This window comes from Pleurodeles waltl, chromosome 7 (assembly GCF_031143425.1).
Source record: "Pleurodeles waltl isolate 20211129_DDA chromosome 7, aPleWal1.hap1.20221129, whole genome shotgun sequence".
Classification (NCBI taxonomy): domain Eukaryota; kingdom Metazoa; phylum Chordata; class Amphibia; order Caudata; family Salamandridae; genus Pleurodeles; species Pleurodeles waltl.
In genome coordinates this window covers 167,189,310-167,210,605 of record NC_090446.1, presented here as the reverse complement: position 1 = coordinate 167,210,605, position 21,296 = coordinate 167,189,310, and the positions used below count along the sequence as shown (strand labels likewise).

Genomic DNA, 21,296 nt, shown 5'->3' with positions numbered 1-21,296 from the left:
AACTATAAAGTCCTTGTAACCTTTGTTATTTTCAGTGAACTTCGATGTTTTTTTTTTTAACTTAAAGTAATATTTTATTACCATACGTTAATCCAACCTCTACCGTAAATGGCTGAAGTGGGGTTTGGTAATCCCTCAAAGGCACTCAACCTGGGGGGGAGCAAAGGCCACCTCCCCAAGCCAATTTCTACCCTGGAGACCTCATTCCCTTTGCCTGCCTCCTTTCTTTAAGGGGACACATGGCCCCTCTCCCCAGGTCTGGACAGTAACTAAGGGAGGGAGAGGCACACAGTCTCTCTTCCATGGCAAATATTGGCCCCGGAGACCCACACCCTAGGGCCAACATTCCCTCTGGGAATGTGCAGTAAAATTATTTATAAAACACTTTTGGCCCCAGTTGGGATTCTTCCAAGAACCTACAACCAAACCTAGGGGGTCAGTGTATTTATACCCTGCCCCCTTGCTTATTTTTTAATGTTTATTTCTTGTGACTCAGCTGAGTCTGAGCCCCAAGATGGCTGCCAGCATTTCCTGGTTGAAGTGCTGGCATCCAATCAGATCTCAGCATGAGATTTGTGGGATTCGCAGATCCTCCACATCTCTAGATATCTTTTTCTGGACTAGATTTTTTGCAAATTTTGGTGTAATTCTATGCAGTGGTTCGGGCTTTATTCATGTTCAATATCCCTATGGGAAATTGCAAGGGGAAAATGTGCTTTGGTTCCCCCTTTTCTTCTAGGGCCCGCTTGACAAATCACCCCGAAACTTTCAAGACAGCAGCTGAAGTGAGTGACAAACTACTTTTGAAAATTTCCTAAAGATTTATTAAACAGCGCCAAAGTTATTAGCATTTATTACTCCCTGGTAAAACACAATCCCATAACCACTTTGGAAATCCCAAAAATCCGCTCCCAGGAGCTTCACTGTGAACTTGACACTACTATCTTTTGTCACGTGGTGTGTCTCTGCTACCCCCATAGAGTAATCAATGCTTCATGAGAAAACATTGTGGCCACAACTGTCTTTGGAAGGGAACCTATGTGGAGGAGCCCAGGGCAGGTGATAAAAAATGTGTGATATGTATATATATATATATATATATATATATATATATATATATATATATATATATATATATATATATATATATACATAGGTAGATAGATAGATAAATAGATAGATATTTTTTTACATCCATTTAAAATGGCATGCCTCTGATCTTGCAGATCACCATTGGTCTTCCATAGGCTTGACACAGTGGTTTCTGTGGTGTAAACTGATAATACACTGGGGAATATGGATTTACATGTATGTTATAAATTTCTGCATCTCAACAGGCATTTGTGGATAATATGTTGCTCATGTAATATTTTAGAAGAGATTATTGTAGAATGAATAATTAACTCTGTTTTGTGGACTACTGAAGGAACTTCAGAACAGGCAAATACTTGACCACTAAGCAAATGACCTCTGACAAGGAAAATACATATTGCCTTTGAGACCTATGGCTTTGCCAATTTTTTTAGCCACACTGCACAGCATCTGTGAAGCTGTGCAGCATGGCTAAAGAAAAAAAACCTTTGACACGGCTAGCTATGTCTTTTTGATGTATCTCACACCACATATGCAAGTGACTACAAAATGACACTCCCGCTTTTCCTTCTTTTTTGCTACCAATCCAGGTACACCTGAAAGTGTTTTTGTTGTAAGTGGTTGCGGGGAAGCAACACAAGGGTAGTATTAATGGGGGCAGAAGCAACATGGGAGGTGGAAGAAACACAGAGGGCGTGGATGGGTAAAACATCACTGGGTGAAGCAATACAGGAGACATAGGTGGGGCAGAAGAAACGAGGGGGGTGCGGATGGGAGAAACAGAAACAGGTGGAAGAGATCAATGTAAAGCTGGTGAGGAGTAGCAAATGGGTGAGAGAGAGGAACACGAGGAGCAGCAGAGTGAGGGGGAAATATGAACATGAGGAAGAAAGGTGTAAAACACAGGCACTCTTGTTGAGTGCTTAAAGAAAAAGATAGAGTTTAGAAAGCAAGCAGTGGAAGAACACAAGTAATGTGTCCATGCTCAGGGAAGGAACAAACAGAAGAAGAGGAAGGAAAGTCCACACAAGTTGAGGAATATGAATTAAGTAAATGAGAGTGACAAGAAAGCCAACCAATGGTAGGCAATGGATGAGCTCTAAGGTCACTGTAAGCTAACAATACACCTCGTAACTGAGAGTACATGTGGTGTCTAGCAGGAAAGATCTAATGACGAAAGATCAGTCCAGACAAATGGTAAACGGAGAAGTATGGGAGATAATTTTAAACAGAGACCAGAGAAGTGTTGAGTGCAAAACGATAATACTACTTACTGGACTCTATGGAAGCAAAATCATGGGTGCCTAATTATAAAGTCTCTAATGGAGGTGTTAATGGTGTTAATTCAGTGCCCTAAAGTTAACAATACGGGGAGCTCTTTTAACTCCAGAAGTGCAGAACTATTTTGAATTCCAGTTCAATCTGAACTTCTGAGTAATGAAGAATTACCATGGTAATCAGTGATTTCATATCCTATTATCCAGTAATTCCTCTGCCACCCTCCCCACAGTTTCCCCAGGAGATTTTGGCTGCTTTCAGCAACCAAAATCTCTTGGGGATCGTGAGAGGTTTGCTGTAACTCTACAGATTTTTATAATCCCGAAAGGCCAAATAAGAGGTCTGACAGTAGACACAGGGAAGGATTCTGTGACGCCAGCGTGTCCTTCTGTAATTTCTCGTTACGTTTGATACACGAAATTCGTAAAATGACACAATTCTGCCATCTGGCATGGTTAGACACTGCAAACATTTATCATAGGAGCATGGGAACAACGTGAACGACTGTAATCGCGAATGGCTGTTATTTTGCATACTTGTGTTTTTGGAGCTATTTTAGTGCAAAATGTGTCCTTGTGCATTTCATAATAAAATACAGTGGTAAATGAAGACTTTGAATTTTGTGAATTTTACATTATGTTTGCAGAATTTCACATAACTACGCAAAAAGTAAATCGCATGGATCCCGCATGCCCCACGTTTCCAGTTAATTTGCAAAGTAGAGGCCTACATAGTGAAGTTGAAAGTAGACAAACTTCATGCTGTGAGCCACACGGCCAGGCAGTTGAATGGAGTGGAAAGGCCGAGACCGTGTGACGAGCCAGTCTTCCGGTTGGTATTAATAACAGTTTACTTGAAAAATTGGTTAAATTGAGAAGAGTATATCGATGGGAAAGGGCATCCTGGCAGGAGGCTACTTGGCGTTATTTCGGTACCACGAATAACTATTTAAAACCAAGGCCACACGCAGGTGAAACTGGCGGTATGTGCCTGGGCATGCCTTCATGGCCAAGAGTTAAAGGACGCACAAGAAGGTTGCAAACAGTTCGCGTTTCTCGTGTGTACTTCAGAGTGAATCGCGGCATCTCATTTTAGAGGAAGTCCCCTATTTTTTTACGTTATTCAAAATATCTATTGGAATAAAAGTGATTAAAAACACAATTCGATATCGTTCTGCGTTTAAAAAAAAATCATTTAAAGAGCAGGGCCTTTTCGACATTGAAATGTGAGATAATCATTTTCAAAAGCTTCCTGGCCGCTCTGATTCCGCGTGGCGTTCCCACGTGCAGGCACAAGGGCGAGGCCTACGCTCACAGCTGTGGCTTAAAGCACTCGCCGGCAAACTGCAGGCTTTCCCTGACTGACGTTCACCCGACGGGAAACAGTCCTGCACAGGGCAGCGTTACTGCGGTTGCTGCTCATGCAATCTTCTTATGTAGAACCGATGTTTCAGTTATTTCACCAGCAGTCCAGACAGCACGGCATCGCACCAAGCCCGATGAGGAGACCTTTACACTTTCACAAAAAAAGTCTGATTGCTTCACTAATCCTGGCTAACACTGACACTGAAATACAGACGAGATCTCAGGAGATGCTCAGGTTATTTGTTATTTTACGAATCAGGTGCACTCACTTGCTTTCTTTCCCAAACCACTTCTGCCAGCTGCACAGCTTTTGATGCTGTCGTAAAGACAGTGATGCCGGAAATAATCTGCCACGAAAGACTTGTCTGGTGATATTGTGCGATCTTTGAGCAAAACCACTGTGGTTTGCACATTCTTTGAAAGAATGATTGGAAACCGAAGGCAAAATGAGACTTTGCTATTTGAACGCTCCATTTCAACTAACAAGACAATTATTCCCAATCTGGTGCCCTCTTGTGGATACCTACAGCAGTGCCATAAACAGCTGGATTAGTATACCTGTCGGTGTGCTGACAGGACTGGTGCACACTGAGACGGTAATCTCAAGGGGCAGCGGCCGCAGCGCATGATGAAGTGTACAGCTGTTAACCCCGGTGAGTGCTGAACAATTATAACTGCACTCACCATTGCCGGGTCTCACTAGACCCTCCGGTTCAGTATCATTTTAGCTCCAGGGCACACAGAATTCAGTAAGTGTCTTTGGGCCAGATGAACAAAGCGTTTTTATATTTGCAAATAGGCCAATTTATATATTTTTAAATGTACAAAGCCTTATTTGTGATTCTGTAACACATTACTGAATCTCAAATTGGGTTTGCGATTTGGTATTAGTAAGGGAAGTGATGAGGCCGCACCTTCCTGCTACCGAATTGCCTTGGTATGTGTGAATGTTTTATGACCCAAATTCAGTTGCAAAATATTTTCATTTTTACTGGGTTGGTGGTAACTAATTCACAAATGGGAAGGGGTCCCAAAGGGACATCTTCTCCTTTAAGAATGGTTGTAAAAACATTTTTTAAGAGCAGACAGTGGTCCCACGGACCACTACCTACTCTTAAAAATGAAAAGGAGACTTTACCTTTTTCTGTTTGAAACGCATCCCATTTTCCTTTAAGGAAAAAGGGCTGAATTAAAATAAAATTAAAAAAAAAAGCCTTTTTGAAAAACAATCACAGACATGCTGGTCTGCTGACCCCAGCAGGCCACCAACATTGTGATTTTTGCAATTTCAAATGTGTCACCAACCGAGACCTATTTCATTAATATTCAAGAGGTAGGTCTATTTGCGACTCACTGGGACTTGCTAAATGTGTAAAACACACATTCATACGTGGATCTTTGCAATCACCAAATATCGCAAAAAATCGCTATTGCAGATGTTTACCTAAAACATCTGGCCCTTGGAGAACAATGACCCATGAATAAACTCATGGAGCAGCAGGTTGGTATTGCAAATTGTACTATATATGTCTAAAAAGAGATATATTGCTTATGTGAGATATAAAGAATGGCCGTGTTTCTCATAATAGCTATGCAGATAATTACTTTTATATCACATTTTCACTATCAAAGAGCTAACAGGCACTGGCAAAACCAATTGGTGTGGCAAGCACACAAACATAGGTATTCAGACATGTTTTCATGCATTGCATGCACAAGTGCTATTTGCAGGCATTCCATGCACAGGTGTTGTTTGCCTTCATTGCATGCACAGGTGGTGTTTGCATGCATTCCATGCACAAGTGCTGTTTGCTTTCATTGCAAGCAAAAGTGTGCAAGTGGTGTTTGCATCCACTGCATGCATAAGTGTGTTTGCATGCCTAGCATGCACAAGTGCAGTTTAAAAGGTTGAAGACAGGCCTTTTTAGCTTTGCTGGTGCAGTGAGAAAAAATAGAGAAAATGTTTGTATATGCAAGGCAAACGGGAATTAAAAAACATTTACCCCTACATTCTAATTGTAGCAAAGAAAGAAATACTCCACACGCTGGATCCAAAGCCCACAATCTGTATTTTAAAGAACTAGTAACAACAATACACCCACCAGGCAGCGGCACTGTAAAGCCAGATCTAAATTCTCAGAAAAAGCCACGTAAGTAGCATATTCTGCCAAAAGAAACAACACAGTAGGTTGTGGGCTGTTTTCTTGCAGTCCTGGCCACAGTGTTAATTACATTTAGGGTCTATGTCTTCAAAGCAATGGGAGTGTCCTAGTGTGCTTGCCAACATTCACTGACTCAAATGAGGTGGGCGCTTTCAGGTTTTAAACCCACTAAGAGAAATATGGCAAAAAGTGACCCAATAGAAAGAACAGATTTTCTGTGGACTTTGGTTTAAATGACTCGCTTGGCAGCGCCTTTCGGAATAAAGTCATTGGGTCCAAATAAGTGCTTCTGTTTTAGACTGCTCCGTGCCACACTTCAGCTTGGCAGCGCCCCAATCAGTGATGTAATGGCCCACTGGGTGCCTGATGCTTTTTTTCAAAGCTACTTTCTACCTTCGTTCTAAGCACGTCAATTCGGATGGATCCCATGTTCTTTTCATTTCTTCAGAAATCCTGCACTCCATGACCTGAAAGTCAGACAAAGCTTGGCATCAATCAGTCACACGTCTGTCTCTATTTAGCAGACCCTCGGCACTTTTTAGAACAACCAGTCTGACATCTGTCATTCTCTGCCACCTCCCTGCTGGCCTTAAAGAGATGCCTTCCTTTTGGGACTTGTACGAACTTTAGTAAAGGGCAATTATTTCAATCTACGTCCTCATTCCTCTCTCAGGTCATGTCTCTGCTTCTCACTCACTCTTTTTCTCAACCTTTCTCTCTATGGCTACCCACTCTCTGTCTCGTATTCTCGTTGACTTTCTGTCCGTGCCTTTATTTACCTCTCTCTCCTGTTCTTTCTCTATCTCACGTCCTCTCCCCCACCCCTCCTTCTCTCTTTCTTAACCACCCTTTCTGTTTTCTCGGGGAAGATGGGGAGGGAATGATTGGTGTTGCTAGAAATAGGTCTACTGGGCCCAGATTGCCCCTCACAAGTACCATTCAAGCCATCAGCTACCCTCATCAGTAACACAGAGGCAGCCAAAGATTGCCACATTGTCCTGAAAATAAATCCCAGCTATCTGTTCACGTTTTTATGTTTTGCAAAGGCCGGGCCATGATTTTTTATTACAGCTTTATGTGAAATCATCCTTATTCATTGTGAACGTGGTCTTTCTGTCTTTGTTTAATTGCCTGACACAGGCCATTAGGACAGGCTGTAGAACACATTTTACCGTGTTTTCTTCTTACAGTTACTGCTTAAAGTATGTACTAAAGGGGAAAAATACCAACTTTGGGTGATGATTCAAAATGTTGCACTGACAGAGACATTAAAGTGTCAGTATTACAGGTATACAACCGGCCAGGTGGCAAACATACCAGGTACATACACAAATGATGACATTTCCCATCATTCCTTTTCCAGCAAGCCAGTTGGGCTGGAGCTGAGTAAATCATATCAGCTGTGACTGATATGACTGATACTTCATTTCTATGTTAGCCTTTGTTTTGTTTGTCAAATGCTTTTACTGCCAAACTAACCTTTAAGAGCAGGTGACCTTTTGGGGATTTTGTTATTTTCTCTGTGAAGTACCAATCTACTGCTGTTTCTTTTTCTGTCTCCATCTCACAGTGGTATCTCTCTCTCACTATCAGAGCTCAAGCGTTCTTTCTGCAATGCTTATGGAGTGATGCTGGCAGGTTCTAGACATACACCCAGGAGAAAGGTCTGGAATGGGTGGGTGGAGGATTGTCATTGGGGTCCATTCTGTTCTATATTCTAGCAGACCTCTCAACTCCCATGACCATAGATGCTGCCTCAGGCCAGGTCAAGCAGAGGCAGACTGGCATCCTAAAGTGTTGGAAATTCGCTATAGGAAAATCTCTGGCATGCCAACAAGACAGGGGCGACTCTAGTGACATCCAAGGCCAGTTTCTAAAAGGCAGGTTGAAGCGGGGAAGAGTAGGCATGTGTCAGGCTGCAGAGAGAGACTTCTACTTTTTTTAGACTTCTTTTGTAACCTTGTTTGTTCACTTTTTTACTCTCTCTACTTACCCTTTTCTCTCCATCTAGCATCTTTGTTTCCAACTTCTTTCCCCTTCCGGTCACTCTCCCCTCCTCTTTCTTACACCTCATCTTCTTCTTCATTTCTCTCCTTCCCTTTTTATCAATCTACAAACAAAACTAGCTCCAACTTTCTACTTCTCTTCCTTCTTCCCAGTCCTCATATCTCCCAAAGCTCTCTCTTCCGTCTTCTGATTTTCAATCTCCCTCCGTATCCTTCCTATCTCTCCATTTCCTCCTCCTGCTCTTCTCCTTTCACCTTCATAGGACCACATGAATCTGCTCTGGGTTGAGGCTGAAGAAAGCAAGGCAAGGGACTGGGGACTTAGCAGGACATTTTCTTCATAAGGTTTTATATGTGAGGTACGCTTACTTCCACCCTGGCGCTCTCCTCATTGGATAACGATTGTCAGGTGCCCTCTGTCAAGCCAGGGAGAAGACAGCAATATATATGCAGAGTTTACATTTTAGAATCCAGCACTGTTGTACCTGGCCCTCCCTGCAAGCTCACCCTAAACCTTTTGCCTTCACTCCTGTTTTACTAAACATGTTTTTGTTGACTTTAGGACTCATGCACTCACCAGTGCTAAAGTGCTTGTTCTCCCTTCTTTAAGCATCTTAAAATTGGCTTACAGCCAATTTGAACATCTAATTTAGTTGTAAGTCCCTATTAAAGAACTATACCATATATCCAGAGGTGGTAAATTAAATGCTACTATTGGACAGGCAGTACTTCGTGTGCCACCCACCTAAGTAGCCCTTTGAAAACATGTATCAGGTGTGGAACTGAAGCCTGTGTGGGCAGTTTAAACTGCTAGTTTGACCTGACAAAATACATCTTTTACCAGGCCTAAAACTTCATTTTTAATACATATACATCACCACTAGGGTAGGCTGTAAACATGCAATAGGGCATGGTGCATTGTATTTACAGAGGTGGACATGTACTTTTAAGTTTTACCAGGCCTGATAGTGAAGAACTGTCAATCTTTTTTCACTGTTGCAAGACCTACCTCTCCCATTGGGTAACATCGGGTTACCTTACTACATTTAATAAATGATTACTTTTACTTTTGAGGAGATAGGAAGGTCATGTTTAGTGTTTGACAAATTGTAATTTAAACCCATTTTTAATGGTAAAGTTGGATTTTAAGTCACAATTCTGAAAATTTCACTTTTAGAATGTTAGCATTCTGTTGCTCTAACAATTTGATGCCTGGAGCCTGTATCCTGGGTCAGGTGATTAAGTGTAGTTGGCAGTTGACCTTTGTGTATTCCTTCTAGAAAGCCACACAATGGAGGGTCTGGGTGTTGGTAGGATGGGCCATCCTAATGTGATGAGGGGGAGTGGAGTTGCCACTTGTCACACTCACACTTCAAAGACTCTGCATCAGCCCACACACAAAGCACTTCACACTAGCCTATTGTGCCTGCAGACAGATTGGGACCAAGGCAGGGAGGCATTAAATTCCAGACACTTCTATAGGAGGAAACTCCAGATGTTTCTTCCACTTCAAAGTGGCCAGTACAGGGTCAACCATCGTTGACATTCTCCCTACTCCTTGTGGCCTCCTCCACCATGAACAGAACTCTACGCGTTGAGCTTTAGAAGCTAATACTTTCAGTGAGACTAACCTGGTCCCTCTATCCTGCTCAAGCTCCATCAATGTCGGCCTGAACTTGTGACTTTCACCTGGTCTTGCACGACCATATATCCACAAATGGTGCTTTGTGCTTTTAGACGCTATGCTGATCTCAAACCTTTGAAACTGCATATCCCCAAATCTACTGATTGGATTTTTGTTGTTTTGGTGTCAAATAATCGTTTACTTTTTGATCTATTTTGTTTAATTGGTGTGGGATTTTTCTTGTCTTGTGTTTTTACTTTATTAATAGTTATGTGCTGCATAAATACTTTGCACTTTGCCTCTAAGTCTGACAGCTTTTGTGTCAAGCTACCAAAGGGTTAATCACAGGTTAATTTAATATATTTTGTGGATCTCCCTAACAAAAAATGTGGGTGTTGAGAAGGGCTCACCCGACCGTCAACCAGCAACCCAATCTCTCATAAGCACTATGCGACTGGGCCCATCTTTAAAAAAGTGTTCAGTTCGTACCGATTTACAAGCTATTCTGCAGTGCTAAATGTCTAAGACACATGGTTTGCATTCAACAAGAGTGGAGGCTCACAGTTGGAATTTGATATTTGGGCCGCTTTAGCTGTTTGTGCGCACCTGTACTCATGTTTTGTTAAAATGTCAAACATGACAATTAAAAAAAAACTGTTTTCTTTGTTTGAGGTAAAATCACATGCAGTTAGGCCTGTTTGGCAGACCCAAATTGCCAGAAATAAAAAGACATATATTCGGAGTTCAAAATACATTTCAGAAACACTTCATATCACACACAAACGAAAGGGTGCAAATTGAACTTGCTGTTGAGATCCATCACATAGTAGCAAAGTGACTGGTAGCATTCTGCAACTACATGGCAGATTCAATTAGTACTGCAATGTGCCTCGTTAGGTGGAAAAACCCCAGGCCTGAATGCTGCCACATATCATATCAGTTTGAGTGACAGTGCTTCCTGATACAAGGCATGGTGCATGCAGAGTGTTGTGTTTTACACTCATAGAGGATGCTGTTTTGTGAAATATACTGTGTGGGATCACCTTTCATGTTAGAATAGAAGTAAGCGCATATTTTGTTTACTACCATTTACCACTGGGAATCAGTGGGACGCTGACAGTGAGGTAGTGTTTATTGTTCGAAACAACATCAAGAGTTCTATAAAATGTGAGACAGACTACATTTTTAATGAAGGTGAATTCCCCCATGTGCTTGCATGCCAGTATGCCACCAGTGTAAAGGGTATCAAGCTGTGGTTTAAGGAAGGAAATGTACCGCTGCCCTGTGGGTGGGGTGAAATTCTACCAAATTACGTTTTTTATGAAGGCTGATGTCAGAATATCGTTTTGAAAAATATTGTGTTACAAAAATAACAGGCACAAATATTGACTACTAAAATGTTTTGAACGATGCGCAAACCTGTGCCTCTTTAGGCTCAGGTTTCCGGTGATAAACTCGTCCGCAAACGTAACAGTTGTACTCAGTCTGTGATTCAGAATTTCCTCAAACTTGCAACCACCTCTGTCAACTGTTGCTCATCCCAGGCACACCGGTCAAATGCAACAAAGAAACACTATAGAGATTATGGGGCTTTTGTCGCCTGGCTTTATTATACACAGGTAATTCAATTACATTTTGTGGACTCTGCCTACTGCTTACACCATCTGCAGATTGGACTACAGGAAATTTGTGCAGGGCAGAATTAAGGGCAAATCCTTTTACCATGATAGTGAATCGCATTCAATGAGAACATGTGAGTTTTTATGTGGGTAGGTGATGGTAGCTGTTGTTTTACATGAATACACCTCTATAATAATGCACTTATTTTTCAAAATGTGAAAATTGTGCTCAAGCATATCCTGCTTAATAAACTAGATTTGCGCTTGTATACAAATCTGATGCACTTTTGCAATGCACAAATATTTGTTTTGCAAATGTAAATCATCTTGAAAGATGTTTGTTCATGCTGGTGAATCTGCTCCAATGTGCTCACGATGGTTCCAGACCTGCCAGTTCACATGGTGCAACTGCGTGTCACACAATGGTGGCTCTCTTCACACAGTCTCCGAGCGAAGAGCTTTTATCAGTTGATGTTGACAGAGTGAGCTGGAAACCTCTTTAGAATGTGAGTTACCAGCTCATGTGTGGAGGATCTGAGAGCTAAGGTCCATCATGGGGTTTACAAACTCCCAAGGACGTTTGCAGCAACCTCAGAAGTCTTTGCTAGCTGTTTTGGGGGTAATATCTGATCTGTTGAGCTCTCAGTAACACCATTTTCCATTGGTCCTGCCACCTTCATGGTTGGTCCAGGTGATGAGGGTCTCAGGGCCTCAGGGCCTAGGCCGTGCTCAAGATCTTCCCTCCAATGTCCCTCTGCTCCACCCTCCGGGTAAAAATATTTTCAAGGTTGGTTGGTCTGTGGCTGATGTGATTGTGTGCATGCGCCACTGTACTTTATTGAGCATGGCCTTCATATCGGTAGGTAGGTTGATTGACATGCTTTCGGGAGAGGATAAAAGTCGTGGTTGGTTTGATTCATCATACTCTTTTAGTTCTCGGTGTCCTGTCTCTGAAGAGCCCAAACATACACACTCTTCCCCAGTGCGTACAAATACAATTAGAATATCGAGATCCATAAATGTGTTGTAGAGGTTTACTGCACCAAGTCCGAAAGCCTCTGGTCTTGTACAATATATTTCCAATTATTGTGTGCAGATCCATTCCTCAGTATTAATTGTTTCTGCTGTCCCTGACTCAGAGGGGTGATTATGCGAGTCATGTATGTATCATGACTCAGCACATTGCTGCAAAGTGAAATCTGCTTACACCCTGAAGGATACCCTGAGAATAGAGCTTTACTGCAGCTGATATTTTCTTTCCCTGACCATGAACTCTGCTCTCAGAAAAGATATCGGCAAACCTAGAGCAAGCTATTTGTCAAGCTTATGTTTTAAAGTCATTTTGTTGCCATATAAAAGTGGCAAGTAAAACTGGCAAATAAATACAACAAGAAATAATGACCCTCTGATGCAAGACAGAGAGAAAGAATATATGGGAATAACACCGAGCATGCCTGATGAAGTAGGTATATGCAAGCTAAGACAATATTTATTAACCGTACCTTTTTGTGCCAGCCCATCCACCTGATATTTAATGGAGACATTACTAATTAGGCCACAATATGATTCTTTTTCCAAGTACAGGAGCGATGCCAATTCGCTGACAGTATCAATATTTATCCCTTGAATGTTACTTGTAAGGTTTACCAGCATCATATTGGAACCAGGGGTGAGCAAGTTAACCCTGAGACTGGGAAGTCTGGGAATTTTGCAGACACGTGTAAAATGTCCTAAGATCTCACAAGGAATGGTTTAACTTGAGCATAATCTCATTTTCTGTTGTCACATGCTCAGCCTAACATTGATGGGACAGGAGTGTGACAGATATTTTTGCTTTTTTATAGCTTTATCTAGCATGACCTAGAGCTAAGAGCATTGGAGCGCTTTACATTAGGCACCGGGGAGAATAATTGATTTTCCCGGAATCTCATGGTGTTGAGCTGACCCAGCACTCCCACTTGGTTCTTCAATTCCAAGGTCGGCATCACTGGCCGTTAGGCAACATTCCCTAGAGACTAGTCATTGAGGGTTGTGTTAGCCTTCAGTGGCACCAGGGAAACTCCATAACCGAGCCCTCAGCAACATTGTGTCCTTTCCTCACGCCTAGTACTGAAACTGCCAGCAGTGGTATGCTTGCAATCCCGCCTTACAGCTACAATAGCAAGGCTTGCAAAGTTTACCATTTTACAGGTGGAAGCTGTAAATATGGCACTGCTTTGCGAGAGACAAGAGGCAAGTGCAAAATACATTTTCCCCTGTTGGGCAGATAATTGTCTCGTATATCTTCTCATTGGCATTTCTGTAGAGCACAGCTGCAAATTGTGTGACCTAGCACTGTTACCTTGCACGTATGTGTAAACGAGATGAATGTATCAAGAGTATCCGGTTGGCTATATGGAAAAAAGCCAGGCATGCTCTCTGTTAGAAATGGGGTCTCTGGTTGGCAGTCAGTTTGCACTCTGTCCAAGCAACGACCCTCAGTCTTGTCAGGGCAATGGAGAAACACACTTAGTTACCCTGATTACCCCCTTGGTAGCTTGACACAAGTAGTCAGGCTTGTTTCAGACGCAATGTGTAAAGTATTTGTAACACACACAGTAATACAGTGAAAACACTACAAAATAGACACCACACCAGTTTAGGGAAATAGGTAATATTTATCAAAATCAAGCAAGACAAAATGACAAAAATCGAACTTACAGAAGCCAAAATATGTATTTTCAAAAGAATAAGAGTCTTACACCATAGAAAACAATGAAAACATTGATTTTCTGCAAAGTACCTGGTTTGCGTAAAAAATAAACCTGCACGGGCGAGCGTGCATTGGAACAGTCAGTGATGCATCGATTCCTTACTCACAAGTGAGGCTGTGCGTAGTTTTCTTTTCCAGTCGGGTCGGCGATGCGTCGATTTCCAGACAGGGCACCTTGGATCCATGTAGATTTACGATGACTTTGACACCCATGGACAATGGATGAGAAATCCAGCAGCACGGTGTTGGAAAACCACGCTTTGTGAGGTTTGTGCTGTATCAGCAGCCACAAGAGGGTGTTGAGTCATTTCTCCAATCGCGATGGGTCGATCTCCCAGCCGCGATGCAGGTGGAGCGTCGACTTCAACCACAATGCAGGTGGCGTGTCATTTATCAGCCATGTTGTTAATGGTGCGTCGAAAATTTCTCCTGCACGGCATTCTGTTTGTGGATTTCAGCTCTTGTTCTGCCAACTTCACCTTTCATGGGCCCAGGGACTGGATAGGGCACCACTTGGCAGGGCAGGAGTCTCAGCAGAGGGTCCAGGTGCTGTCAGAGGAAGTCTTTGATGGCCCTGAGACTACAAAACAGGAGGCAAGCTCAGTTCAAGGCCTTGGAGATTCTTCTTCAAGCAGGAATGCACAACAAAGCCCAGTCTTTGTCCCCTTTCACAGGCAGAAGCAGCCACTGCAGATTAGCCCAACAAAGCACAGTCACAGGTAGGGGCAGCACTTCTCCTCCACTCTTCAGCTCTTCTCCTTGACAGAGGTTCCTCTTGGTTCCAGAAGTCATCTAAAAGTCTGGGGTTTTGGGCCCACTACCTATACCCCTTTCTGACTTTGAAGTAGGCAAACTTCAAAGGAAAGTCTCAAGTTCCCAAAATTCTGTCTTGCCCAGGCCAGGCCCCAGACACACACCAGGGGGTTGGAGACTGCATTGTGTGAGAGCAGGCACAGCCCATTCAGGTGCAAGTGACCACTCCTCCCTCCACTCCAGCTCAGATGGCTCATCAGTATATGCAGGCTACACCACAGCTCCCTTTGTGTCACTGATAGAGAAGCCCAACTGTCAGCCTGTCCTAGACAGGGAATCCACAAACAGGCAGAGTCACAGAATGGTTAAAGCAAGAAAATGCATACTTTCTAAAAGTGGCATTTTTAAACTAACAATCTAAAAAACAACTTCACTAACAGATGTATTTGTAAATTGTGAGTTCAGAGATCCCAAACTCCACTTTTCTATCTGCTCTCAAATGGAAACTGTACTTTGAGGATATTTAAAGGCAGCCCCCATGTTAACCTATAGGAGAGATAGGCCTTGCAACAGTGAAAACGGTATTTGGCAGTATTTCACTGTTAGGACATGTCAAAGACATCTGTACATGTCCCACCTTTAACATACACTGCACCCTGCCCATGGGGCTACCTAGGGCATACCTTAGGGGTGCCTTACATGTATACAAAGGGAAGGGTTGGGCCTGGCAAGTGGGTACAGTTGCCATGTCGAATTGGCAGTTTCAAACTGCACACACAGACACTGCAGTGGCAGGTCTGAGCCATGTTTACAGGGCTACTAATGTGGGTGGCACAGTCAGTGCTTCAGGCCCACTAGTAGCATTTGATTTACAGGCCTAGGCGCCTCTACTGCACTTTACTAGAGACTTAATAGTAACTCAAATATCCCAAACATGGAAAAGCCAATTACACATACATTTTACAAAGGAAAACTTGTACTTTAGCACTGGTCAACAGTGGCAAAGTGCCCAGAGTACCAAAAACTGAAAAACAGAGTATAACACACAGACTAAACAGGGGAAGCAGAGGCAAAAAAGACAGGGGCGACCACTCAAAGGATGCCAGGTCTAACATTCTCCAATTGTGTCACAGCAACCTTGGTTTTGCAACCAAGCATGACAGAATCCAGAAGTGGTGAGGTTATTGAGCAGAATCTGTGCATTGCTTTATGCATGAGAGTAGTATGGTTGCAGATGTCTTACAAACAAAAAGTTGTAGATTGTGCTTTTGACCTAGAGATGTGTGCCGGTCATGTTGCAGTGACAATGTTGCTTCATCTATGCAACTAAAGTCAAACAACAGTGTAACTGGATGGGGAGAAGCATATGTCCATGCAGGCTCTAACAGTGCATTGTCATTGGCATTTTGATGGCCGAATGAGGAACCTTGCCTGTGGTGTACAATACAACAGTCAAGGAACCATGCCGATATCATGTCAAGCACTGGCAGGGAAAAGCCATGTTTTGATAACCCTGTAGAATAAAAGGTAGTCATCAATCATTTAGAAAGCATGCTGGCACTGAGTAATATAGTTTCAAGGTGTCCATTTAGAATGAAAAGCCTACGAGGCAGGTTTATTAAAGGCAAGGTATATTACACCTTAGCTGTGTCTAGGAATAGGAGCTCCTTATGGGCTGAGAGCAGAACCGCTTTTGTTGAATGCTCTATTGCATGGAAGGTCTGATGTGGGGTTACGGCGACTTGAAGGAAAATAAGTTGGCTAGCTGACATCTTGGAGTTTCAAAGGCATAGATGATGTAGGAATCTTGCAGTCAAGTTCTACAACCTCTGAAGACTGTGCTTGACGTGTGGTGAAAAGGCAGAGGTTATTGGTGTAGTCAAAAAGGAAGAGAACAATAGCAATGGTGGCTTCAAATTGATTATGAAAATCTAGAAAAGTAATATTTATTGGAGGAATCGGAAAGACGGGGAAGAAGGAAGTTACAACTTAATTGACCTATTATGTCAAGGTAAGTTCTGCATCCAAAAATGGACCAAGGCTACAAGCTCTAAGCATGCAGGAAACTAAGCACAATGGGCCAATGTGGAGGAGGGCTGCAGTTGAAAGTAGGACCATTGCTCTAGATCAAGGCGTCCCTTTTTTGGCATTTCACTTTTTGGGGGTCCTGATTACCCAGTGTGAGAAGGTATGGCCCTGGAGTGCATAAGTCAAAGTTGGAATTCGCTACAAGACTGAGAATGGTCTGGGTGACATCTGCACAGCTGTAAAAGGTAAGTTTAAAGGGTAAGTTTAAAGCACTGAAGTAGCTAAATATTAAACACAAGAGGGTTGTAGTGAAGCCTAAAGTAATAACTCAAATAACAGGTAGAAGAGGGGAGAAGAGAGATGGAAAAAAGAAACAAACAATTTGGACAGGGTTAAGTAGGAATGAGAATATCCAGTCCAGCTATATGATGTGGATGCTAACTTCTGTAAGTTGATGGAGGAAAGTGGGATGATGTACTGTGTTAATACACCCAGATAGCTGAAAGGTGCAACTCCACTATATAAATTTCTGATAGTTGTAGATTATTCTGAATAATACCCTTTGTGGGAAGGAGACTGATGATAGTTATTTGCATGAGCAGAGTTTTTTTGGACTTCTGTCTGGCTGTTTTGTAAGTTGTGAAAGTTTTTAGGTAGCACTGCTTACAACCTGTCACATCAATCTTTTGGGAGACCAGTGAAGTCTCCAAATAATTTTTGCTGCATGCATTATAGATTAAATCCTAAAGATTTAATTCTAATCCTGCTTTTTTCATTTTTTTATATGGCCTTTCATTTTGTTATTCTGACTTCGGTTATAAGATTCAGTTCTAACTTTTGTAATACATTACTGCTTATTAGGTCTGACATATGCATTATTCCACATAGATGTTTGTGAGTAGGTGAACTGATTTAGCTTAATACATTTTGGCATTTAGAATTTTAATGTTGTTAACTCATTTTCACTCCAGAACATATATTCAAATGTTCCTATTTCTCTATATTTGTTTGTGACTTTTCTAATTGTATTTATGTTATCTCTGATGTGACCTGTGCTTTATCTTGGCTAGTAAGTGGGACAAGGGCAAAGGAAACACACCCCTCCCTCAATCTGCTGCCTTCAAGCAACTATACACCAGCTGGAGTATATCAGCATCAGATGTATGGGGCAAAAAGTTCTTCCCCTGGCTGTCCCCATGGAACAGGAATATCTTAGGAAATCCTCCACACCAACAGTACCCTTGCATTAAACCCCAAAGACGAAGGTGGATGAGGAACGTGGTATCATAGAAGCTTCCTCTACAACCCACAAGGTGGCTGTCCACCCTGCAATGCAATGTCAAGGACAGCCTTGGCTGTAGTGCAAACAGATATGTGTGCCGGAAGCACTTTGAAAACTAAAAATGAACCTCTAGACCCCCCTCAATTGCATTCTCAACCTGCTATGCTGGAGGCCAGGAGGTGGAGTTTAAACATAGCAGACGTGCTGCTGTTCTGCACCAATCAGGTTCTAAGAATCATGGCCAGCGAAACAGCTACCTTAAAATCCTTAAACGAATATTTCACTATATCTTTGTTTAAGGCTAGACACATTTATGTAGTTGTAGCATCCAAACAAAGATATATGTTTCTAGTTTAATTTAGGGTACTATATGCTCAATATTTTTCTGCTGTCCACCATTACATGGGTGGAAGGGAGACAATCAATGTGTAAGTGCTGTGTAGTTTTCATGCATAATAACATCTCTTATACAACAAGCACATTGAACGCCTTGGGAACCTCCTTCAATTGGTTTCCCATATAAAAAATAAAGGTAAATTGTGAGATTTGTCTCTTTGCTCGTCACAGCCTCATCCCAAGACCACACTTTTACTTTTGAGTAAAGTATTCCATTTGAACATGAGAACAAATACTACAAACTTCAAATGTATGTAAAATGCCTTGATGGATGTAGCTTGAGGTCAGATTGTAGGGAGGGTTATGGACTTGTAATGTTTTAATCTCCAATAGGGTTCATACAGGTTACGTACCTAGACATTAATTTAGACATCTCACTTTATACAAACAGTTATGTAAAATATGTGCAGTATTACACGCAGGAAGCATTTGATTTCACATTCAAAACATATTGGGTACATGGAAAGCTGATTTTTATTCACATTGTTTGTTCAAGCAAAAGATTGCAAAGTGGTAAAGTAGTTGTTCAGGAAGTGTTTGAGGAAGAAGCGATCAGGATACAGTTATATCTTTAATATGCAAATTAAATTATTGATAGTAGAGGTCTAAGAACTACCAGCTCCCATTAAACTGTTATTTATTTTAAAAAGTACATTTTAATCAATATACATTGTTGGCCATTCATGTATGTATCAGGAATGTATGGATTGGGCAGTGAAGCCATTCTGATGCATTCTAAATGGCAAATTGGAAGTATGTCGTTCATTTTCTAAATTATTCTAATTGAACTAAGTGACTCATTAAAGAATTAGTTAAACATTATTATTTGTATTATGATTACCATAATGAGCACAGTTGTGCACTCGTAGTAACATGATTGGCCTATCATCCTATAAACATATTTTTCTTCAGCCTCCATACTTGCAATATCACATATGTGTACAGTTACCGGTTTCCACGTTATGTTTTTCCAAGTTCCATTGGCCATTTGATTGACAGGCACGTCAACAGTTCGCCTTGCTTCAATTTTGCTTGTAAAGCTCAAGTGCCTTATTGTGGGAACTTTTACAATGAATGAAATAGAAAAATGGCTGATGGGTTTGGAGTTGAGTAAGTAGTTCTTGGTTCATGTGTCACTTTATGAAAAATATTTTAGAAACTCAATGAAAATTGGGCTAATATGTGCAAAATGCTTTGGAAAAATAAAGCTAAGGCCTGTACACTCTAGATGAATCGAGAAGGATGTATGACTTGAACCTATGCTTGCTGTTTGGAACGAGGCCTCAGAAGAATGATTCTCCATGTTCCAGTTTACAGTTCAGGGATACTCACTGTACGACCAGGGGCCACCTGCGGCCCCACTGACCTTTAGCTGTGCCCCCCCCCCCACTACACCCCCTGGTGAACAGAAGCACAGGGATGCTGTTTACGCGACAAAGCAGTAACGTTCAAAAAGTTCTTAAACAGGAAAGCATTTATTTATATGTTAACCAAAATAAAGGGAAACAAAAATCAAAGAAGTTGTCCCATACTGCAGATTTTTAGGGACATTCAGCGGCAATCATGTAAAGATATGATAAAGTTTCTTCAAAATTAAAAAAATGCATTTAATTAACATGCAGAAGCGTTTCACCATAGAACCTAAATAAACATAAATTCACCAAAATGTTAGGGGTAGCAAAAGTGACATCACACGCCATTTGACTTTTACTTTGACTGACACATACGTGCTTACACATACACACATATTCACATAGTCTTTCTCACAAAAACACACTCTCACCTGCAAGCAAGCATACAACATACAAAGTTTTCTTACTTTAGCTACTATATAGTGTCATGTTCTAGTTATCTGTACTTCATTTTTATTTAGTTAATATTGAATAACATTATTCGCTATTTCTGAAAGAAAAAAACTGACAGAAAACCAGGTAAGTGGAGCCCTAACCGAGGTCAATTAGGACAGGCTGTCCCTGCGTTCTAGGCACTGATTTTGCCATTTCTGAGGCCAGGGGTTGCAAAGGCAGTGCCCGGGGTTACAAGAGACAATCCAGGGCTCGCAGTTCAACCCCTAGTGACCCCTAAAAGGCATCCATGAGTACCTCAGATTATATAATACTTTGAGAGGCATTTATTAACAGTGATAGTTTTCAAACATGAACTTAGAAACATTAATGCCGCCTCCCACCCTGACAACAATTCCATTACAGAACCAAGAAGCATGTCAACTGTTATCTGCACCCTCTGGGTGGCATTGGTTGGGTTGTTATTATACGTGGAGCTGCATTATAGTGTATTATATCATATGCAAGGGAAGACTGTACTGCACACATCATAAACTTCGGTATTTCAAGGTGCTCACATGTGTGATAATTATTTGAAAAGGAGGCACAGCAAAATAAAAAAAGTTGCCTAGGATCACACATCTGGTTAAGTGAGGAAGCAGGGAGTTTTCCCAGTTTTTCTGGTTCACATTGTGCAATTTAGCCACTAGATGGGTATCTACTTCCCTCTTACATTTTGCATCATAAGTTAATGCTTTTTCTATAATTTTTGGGCCATGAGGTTAGAGCATGGCTAGGAGTCAGAATCCACATAAAAGCTTTGTTAGTTATAGGCTTGAGGATCTAAGAGAACCTTGAGCTGAGCCAGTACCAGACATCTGGCTGAAGCTTGGCTCAAACCTTCAGTGGCTTGCCACCTATTACATAATGGCAATTAAGGGGACAAAGACATAGGAATTATATGATTTGACCCTCAAAATAATGCCACATTCACCATGTACATGTCTAGCTTCTCCTACCACCTCCCTATGGCTCCCTCAAGCTCTCTGTCATGCTATGGACCATATTTTTGGCTCCTGGAAAAATGTTTACGAGTACCCACAAAATTAAGTGTAAAAATCTACCCTGCTAAAGCATCAATCTGCAACACTGAGAG

The 21,296-nt window shown here is 41.7% G+C and overlaps 1 protein-coding gene across 4 annotated transcripts in view; it reads right to left on the bottom strand.

The window, feature by feature from the left end:
* SULF2 (sulfatase 2) overlaps positions 1 to 21,296 on the bottom strand; it is a 417,412-nt gene that overhangs the window by 213,746 nt on the left and 182,370 nt on the right. The gene's annotated exons all lie outside the window — the stretch shown is intronic.